This window comes from Salmo salar, chromosome 09, assembly GCF_965601325.2.
Source record: "Salmo salar chromosome 09, fSalSal1, whole genome shotgun sequence".
Taxonomy (NCBI): domain Eukaryota; kingdom Metazoa; phylum Chordata; class Actinopteri; order Salmoniformes; family Salmonidae; genus Salmo; species Salmo salar.
The window spans coordinates 139,842,795-139,851,099 of NC_138299.1; positions in this window are offsets into that span (position 1 = coordinate 139,842,795).

Below are 8,305 nucleotides of genomic sequence, written 5' to 3' on the forward strand. Positions count from 1 at the left end.
AGCGCCCTGGAGACCCAGTGCGCAACGCTGGCGCAGGATAACCTGGACCGAGGAGGCGCACTGGAGACCAGATGCGCTGAACTGGCACAACCCATCCTGGCTCGATGCCTGCTGTCGTATGGCACTTGCAGGGGGCTGGCATGTAGCTCTCCGGGCTATCAACGCATACTGGGGACACCGTGCGCTTTACCGCATAACACGGTGCCTGACCAGTACTGCGCTGCCTCCTGTAAGCACGGGGAGTTGGCCCAGAATTAAATCCTGGCTCTGCCACACTCCCCGTGTGCCTCCCGCAGTGGGAGATCGAAGCGGCAAGAGCGGAGAGGTGATGGTATGAGGAGAGAGAGCGCAACATGCACGAGAGGCAGCCCCCCCCAAAAAATTGGGGGGGGGCTGCCTCTCGTGCATGTTGCGCTCTCTCTCCTCATACCATCACCTCTCCGCTCTTGCCGCTTCGATCTCCCACTGCGGGAGGCGATAATCCCCAGCCTGAGTCCATGGTCCCTCTCCGTCCAGGATTTGTTCCCACGTCCATGAGTCCATCATGCTGCTCTCCTGGTGCTGCTCCTTCCTCCGCTGCTTGGTCCTTTTGTGGTGGGTAATTCTGTAACGGCTGTCTGAAGAGAGAGTGGACCAAAACGCAGCATTCCATTGTCAACAGCCAGTGGAATCCCGTGGCGCGATATTCAAATACCTTAGAAATGCTATTACTTCAATTTCTCAAACATATGACTATTTTACACCATTTTAACCTGTTAGGGCTAGGGGGCAGCATTGACACGGCTGGATAAAAAACATACCCGATTTAATCTGGTTACCACTCCTACTCAGTAACTAGAATATGCATATACTTATTACATATGGATAGAAAACACCCTAAATTTTCTAAAACTGTTTGAATGGTGTCTGTGAGTATAACAGAACTCAAATGGCAGGTCAAAACCTGAGAGATTCCTTTACAGGAAGTGGCCTGTCTGACCATTTCTGGAACTTCTTTGCCATCTCTATCATTTACTAAGGATCTCTGCTCTAACGTGACACTTCCCACGTCGTCCATAGGCTCTCAGAGCCCGGGAAAAAAGAGAATGTCGTCATTCCAGCCCCAGGCTGAAACACATTATCGCCTTTCTCAAGTGGCCCATCAAGAGACACTAGCTTATGCGCATGACCCCGACCGCCCCCGCCTTTGGGATTTTTTCCTCTGTTTGCCGAAAAGGAGATTCCCTGTCGGAATATTATCGCTTTTCTACGAGAAAAATGACGTAAAAATTGATTTTAAACAGCGGTTGACATGCTTCGACGTACGGCAATGGAATACTTTGAATTTTATTGTCAGGAATTGCGCCAAGCGCGCGACACTTCTTTACTATTTCGGATAGTGTCTGGAACGCACGAACAAAACGCCGCTATTCGGATATAACGATGGATTATTTTGGACCAAACCAACATTTGTTATTGAAGTAGACGTCCTGGGTGTGCATTCTGACGAAGACAACAAAAGGTAATGACATTTTTATAATAGTAAATATGATTATGGTGAGTGCTAAACTTGCCGGGTGTCTAAATAGCGAGCCCGTGATGCCTGGGCTATGTACTTAGAATATTGCAAAATGTGCTTTCACCAAAAAGCTATTTTAAAATCGGACATATCGAGTGCATAGAGGAGGTCTGTATCTATAATTCTTAAAATAATTGTTATGCTTTTTGTGAACGTTTATCGTGAGTAATTTAGTAAAATGTTAGCGAATTCCCCGTAAGTTTGCGGGGGGTATGCTAGTTCTGAACGTCACATGCTAATGTAAAAAGCTGGTTTTTGATATAAATATGAACTTGATTGAACAAAACATGCATGTATTGTATAACATAATGTCCTAGGGTTGTCATCTGATGAAGATCATCAAAGGTGAGTGCTGCATTTAGCTGTCTTCTGGGTTTTGGTGACATTATATGCTGGCTTGAAAAATGGGTGTCTGATTATTTCTGGCTTGGTACTCTGCTGACATAATCTAATGTTTTGCTTTCGTTGTAAAGCCTTTTTGAAATCGGACAGTGTGGTTAGATTAACGAGAGTCTTATCTTTAAATGGCTGTAAAATAGTCATATGTTTGAGAAATTGAAGTAATAGGATTTTGAAGATTTTGAAAATCGCGCCACAGGCTGGCAGTGGCTGTTACGTAGGTGGGACGAATTCGTCCCGCCGGTCCCATAGAGGTTAAAGACAAGACTCTCATTAATCTAACCACACTGTCCGATTTCAAAAAGGCTTTACAACGAAAGCAAAACATTAGATTATGTCAGCAGAGTACCCAGCCAGAAATAATCAGATACACATTTTTCAAGCTAGCATATAATGTCACAAAAACCAAAACCACAGCTAAATGCAGCACTAACCTTTGATGATCTTCATCAGATGACACTCCTAGGACATTATGTTATACAATACATGCATGTTTTGTTCAATCAAGTTCATATTTATATCAAAAACCAGCTTTTTACATTAGCATGTGACTAGCATGTGACTAGCATTCCCACCGAACACTTCCGGTGAATTTACTAAATTACTCACGATAAACGTTCACAAAAAACATAACAATTATTTTAAGAATTATAGATACAGCACTCCTTTATGCAATCGCGGTGTCCGATTTTAAAATAGCTTTTCGGTGAAAGCACATTTTGCAATATTCTGAGTAGATAGCCCGGCCATCACAGGCTAGCTATTTTGACACCCACCAAGTTTGGCACTCACCAAACTCAGATTTACTATAAGAAAAATTGGATTACCTTTGCTGTTCTTCATCAGAATGCACTCCCAGGACTTCTAGTTAAACAACAAATGTTGGTTTGGTTCCAAATAATCCATAGGTATATCCAAATAGCGGTGTTTCGTTCGTGCGTTCAAGACACTATCCGAAGGGTAAAGAAGGGTGACACGCCCGGCGCGTTTCGTTACAAAAAATTTCAAAATATTCCATTACCGTACTTCGAAGCATGTCAAACGCTGTTTAAAATCAATTTTTATGCGTTTTTTCTTGTAAAAAAGCGATAATATTCCGACCGGGAGTCGTTGTTTTCGTTCAAAGACAGAGAAAGTAAAATGGACTCATTGTTCTCAGATCGACCACTTACCAAATGCGCTACTGTTTTTCAGCCAGAGACTGGAGAGTCATCATTCAACGTTCTGGCGCCTTCTGAGAGCCTATGGGAGCCGTAGAAAATGTCACGTTACAGCAGAGATCCTTTGTTTTGGATAGAGATGATCAAGAAGGCCAAGAAATGGTCAGAGAGGGCGCTTCCTGTTTGGAATCTTCTCAGGTTTTGGCCTGCCATATGAGTTCTGTTATACTCACAGACACCATTCAAACAATTTTAGAAACTTTAGGGTGTTTTCTATCCAAACCAAACAATTATATGCATATTCTAGTTACTGGGCAGGAGTAGTAACCAGATTAAATCGGGTACGTTTTTTATCCGGCCGTGCAAATACTGCCCCCAACAGGTTAATCAGGACAACAGTTTTCAGCTGTGCTAACATAATTGCAAAATGGTTTTCTAATGATCAATTAGCCTTTTAAAATGACTAACTTGGATTAGCTAACACAATGTGCCATTGGAACACAGGAGTGATGGTTGCTGATAATGCGCCTCTGTACTCCAACATAGATATTCCATAAAAAATCTGCCGTTTCCAGCTACAATAGTCATTTACAACATTAACAATGTCTACACTGTATTTCTGATCAATTTGATGTTATTTTAATGGACAAAAAAATGTGCTTTTCTTTCAATAACAAGGACATTTCTAAGTGACCCCAATCTTTCGATTGGTAGTGTATATGTTTGACTATTTAAATGTAGTACGCCACTTGCCAGTCAGAGCCAGGTTGATGTGAATGAGCAGTGATTCACTCAACCAAGCCACCTGGTTGAATTAGAACTAGAAAAACAGATCGATTGGAGCAGGTACAGTGGATCTGTTTTAATTGCAGAAACCGAGGGCAACATGTCCCTATTAAAGCCTTGTGAAAACAAAGGCTGTGGTTGGCAGCCAGCTAGGCAGGCAGGCCTGTTGTATGAGCTGTGAGCTGAGCCAAGCGGAGCGGCAGGTCTCCACAGGTAGGGAGCTGAGCACTGCTGCTGGGTAATTGTTGTATGGCGAGGTAATGAAGGGTTACAAAAACAGCCCTGGGTAAAACACCAGAGGTCTAATTGAAGAATCGGTGTTGTCTGTGCCCAATGATGTTTGTACCATGTTTTGTGCTGCTACCATGTTGTGCTGCTGCCATGTTGTGTTGCTACCATGTTGTTGTCATGTTGTGTTGCTATCATGCTGTGTTGTCATGTGTTGCTGCCATGCTATGTTGTTGTCTTAGGTCTCTCTTTATGTAGTGTTGTGGTGTCTCTCTTGTCGTGATGTGTGTTTTGTCCTATAGTTTTTTTTAAGGCCTTTTGCCTTTTGGTAGGCCGTCACTGTAAATAAGAATTTGTTCTTAACTGACTTGCCTAGTTAAATAAAGGTAAAAAAATAAATAAACAAAGAGCCTGTCATTTTGTCACAGGTTCAGACTCAGGTCATAAAGAGTGGAGCTGGTGTCAATCCTAACCCCCCCGGTAAACATCCATCGCGCACCTTCACCTGTCATCTTAACTCACGCTCTGCAGACAATTAGCCCTGTTGATTTGAGGCGTGCACTCAGTGTTTTAGTCCCTTCTCTGTTATGACAGGGGAAGCAATTTCTAAATACCAAGGGTAGGAGGCACAGCAGGCGTACTAAAGTCAATAGAGGGAGATCCTGCCGACAACAGGAACAATCACCCTATTGTTTTCAACAGCAGCAGAGGAGAACATTACCGTGAACAAGTATATAAACATCCATATGGATGACATATGTGTTGGTCCACCCCACTTCATGTCACGTTATTTGTTATTGGGGTTATTTGTTATTGTAGTTTGGTCAGGACGTGGCAGGGGGGTATTTGTTTTATGTGGTTCGGGGTTTGTTAGTATATGTGTTTATGTAGAGGGGTGTTTGGTTAGAGTATTCCGGGGTTTTTGGGTTATGTTCTATATTTCGTATTTCTATGCTCTGTCTATGTTGTGTATTTCTTTGTTGGCCTGGTATGGCTCTCAATCAGGAACAGCTAGCTGTACATCGCTGTTGCTGATTGAGAGTCATACTTAGGTAGCCTGTTTTCACCTGTCCCGTTGTGGGAAGTTGTTGTTGCATAGCTGTTTGTGTAGCCTGCAATACTGTTTGTTCGATCGTTTTGTTTCGTTTGTGTTCTAATAAAGTTAAGACGAGCACTCAACCCGCTGCGCCTTGGTCCATTACGTACGACGACCGTTACACTTCAATTCAAGCGTGATTGCGAAATGTTCATAAAGCTAGGCGTTCAAATATAATTTTCACCATCAGTATCAGTTGTATTTGACAGATACTGTTACTAAAAAGGACGAAGTATTTTACAATCAGTTCAAACAGGCTTATTATCATTAGGATGCATTTTTAAATGAGCATAACCTATTTCCTGTTTTCCTCATTAACTAACAGCAAACTTCAAAAACTCAATGAATTTGATTATCTTTGTATCCTTTCCTGTTGTTAAGCAATCATGTTCTTTCATCTAGAGAGGTCAACCTCTTAACATCAACACCTTGGTATAGCCAAATCAATTATTACTCCACTTTACGATCTCTTCTCCAGCTAATGTATATACTATGCTGATTACAGTGCTGTCCGCCGCCCTGTCGTCTTGCTCTAGCTAATGCCCTGGCTGGCTGGCTGGCTCCCTCCCTCCCTCCCTCCCTCCCGGCTCTCAGACTCGTTCTTGCTGCAGGTACAATACCGGTCAAAAGTTTTAGAACAGCTACTCATTCAAGCGTTTTTCTTTATTCTTACTATTTTCTACATTGTAGAATAATAGTGAAGACATCAAAACTATGAAATAACACATAAGGAATCATGTAGTAACTAAAAAAGTGTCAAACATCTAAATATATTTTATATTTCAGATTCTTCAAACAGCCACCCTTTGCCTTGATGACAGATTTGCACACACTTTGCATTCTCTCAACCAGCTTCACCTGGAATGCTTTTACAACAGTCTTGAAGGAGTTCCCACATATGCTGAGTATTTGTTGGCTGCTTTTCCTTCCCTCTGCGGTCCGACTCATCTCCACAATTGGGGGATTGTGGAGGCCAGGTAATCTGATGCAACACTCCATCACTCTCTTTCTTGGTCAAATAGCCTTTACACAGCCTGGAGGTGTGTTAGGTCATTATTGTGTTGAAAAACAAATGATAGTCCAACTAAGCCCAAACCAGATGGGATGGCATATCGCTGCAGAATGCTGTGGTAGACATGCTTGTTAAGTGTGCCTTGAATTCAAAATAAATCACAGACAATGTCACCAGCAAAGCACCCCCACATCATAACACCTGCTGCTCCATGCTTCTCGGTGGGAAATACACATGCGGAGATCATCCTTTCATGCACACCGCTTCTCACAAAGACACGGCGGTTGCAACAACAACAAAAAAATGTTGGACTCCAGACCAAAGGACAAATTTCCACCGGTCTAATGTCCATTGCTCGTGTTTCTTGGCCCAAGCAAGTCTCTTCTTCTTATTGGTGTCCTTTAGTGGTAGTTTCTTTGCAGCAATTCGACCATTAAGGCCTGATTCACACAGTCTCCTCTGAACAGTTGATGTTGAGATGTGCCTTTTACTTGAAGTCTATGAAGCATTTATTTGGGCTGCAATTTCTGAGGCTGGTAACTCTAATGAACTTATCCTCTGCAGCGGAGGTAACTCTAGGTTTTCCATTCCTGTGGCGGTCCTCATGAGAGCCAGTTTCATCGTAGCACTTGGTGGTTTTTGCGACTGCACCTGAAGAAACTTTCAAAGTTCTTGACATTTTCTGGATTGATTGATCTTCATGTCTTCAAGTAATGATGGACTGTCATTTCTCTTTGGTTATTTGAGCTGTTCTTGCCATAATATGAACTTGGTATTTTACCAAATAGGGCTATCTTCTATATACCCCCCCTATACCACAACAGAACTGATTGGCTCAAACGCATTAAGAATGAAAGAAATTCCACAAATTAACTTTTAAGAAGGCACACATGTTAATTGAAATGCATTCCAGGTGACTACCTCATGAAGTTGGTTGAAAGAATGCCAAGAGTGTGCAAAGCTGTCATCAATTCAATGGGCACTTTTTTGGTAACTACATGATTCCATGTGTGTTATTTCATAGTTTTGATGTTTTCACTGTTATTCTACAATGTAGAAAATAGTAAAAACAAAGAAAAACTCTTGAATGAGTAGGTGTTATAAAACTTTTGACCGGTGGTGTATATCAAATGGATTGTTAGTGAAGTTGATCATCACCGGCTCAGTGGTATCGGTCCAAAACAATCCCACTTATCCCAGCCCTCCCTCTGGCCAGCCCCGGCGTTAATGACTCGTCTCCCAGGCAGATCGTGCCCTGCAACAATCAAGCAAACTATCATGGCTGGCAGTAAAATTTAATAGACAACACTAAAAGGGCATGGAGGCTAAAATGGTGGTGGTTACTGTCATAGTAGACTCAGAGTTTGATCGTAACTCATCCTGAGGCACAGCTGAGTAGGCTGCGGCCCGTACACACAAAAGCCACCAGGGCCTATGTGATTATTTTTTTATCACGGACTGGTCTGGCCTCTGGGAACTCCCCCCATTGGCTGGTTTAGTCCTCTGGTATTATATTGTTTTTCCTTTCATAAGATACACAGACCCTCAAACCCTCTCAGCAATGGAGCAAGGGGAGACAGCTTTCATGGCAACATTAGGCTCCAGCAACAGGGGCTGTGAATACGAGACCATGGCAACATATATTGGTTGCAGTGGCTTTACTCCCTCGCCCCCTTTTCTCCCTCCCAGTCACCTCCTTCCCTTTGCCAGCATTTCACTCAGGGTTTTCTCTAATGATAAAGAACAGCTCCTAATGCACTTAATTTAGGCAACATGAAAACCAAGCTCAATAGGCTTGTAATCTATATTTTACACCGAGACGCAGGTTTATAAGGGAAGCCGTAGTCAAAGCCAAGGAAATGTCTCTGCGAGAGGGGAAAAAGTGCAACACCACCAACTGTGTAATGTGGGATCAACTTAGTTTCAGGAATGCTGCGCAATTACGTATTTGTTGAAAGCCCTTTTCATAGTTCCTGAGCCCAATAGAAATTAAATGTGCCGATAGTTTTGTCAGGAGCCGTGCCAGTCAGACGACTCCCTCTCTCCACAGTCAGTCAGGAGCCGTG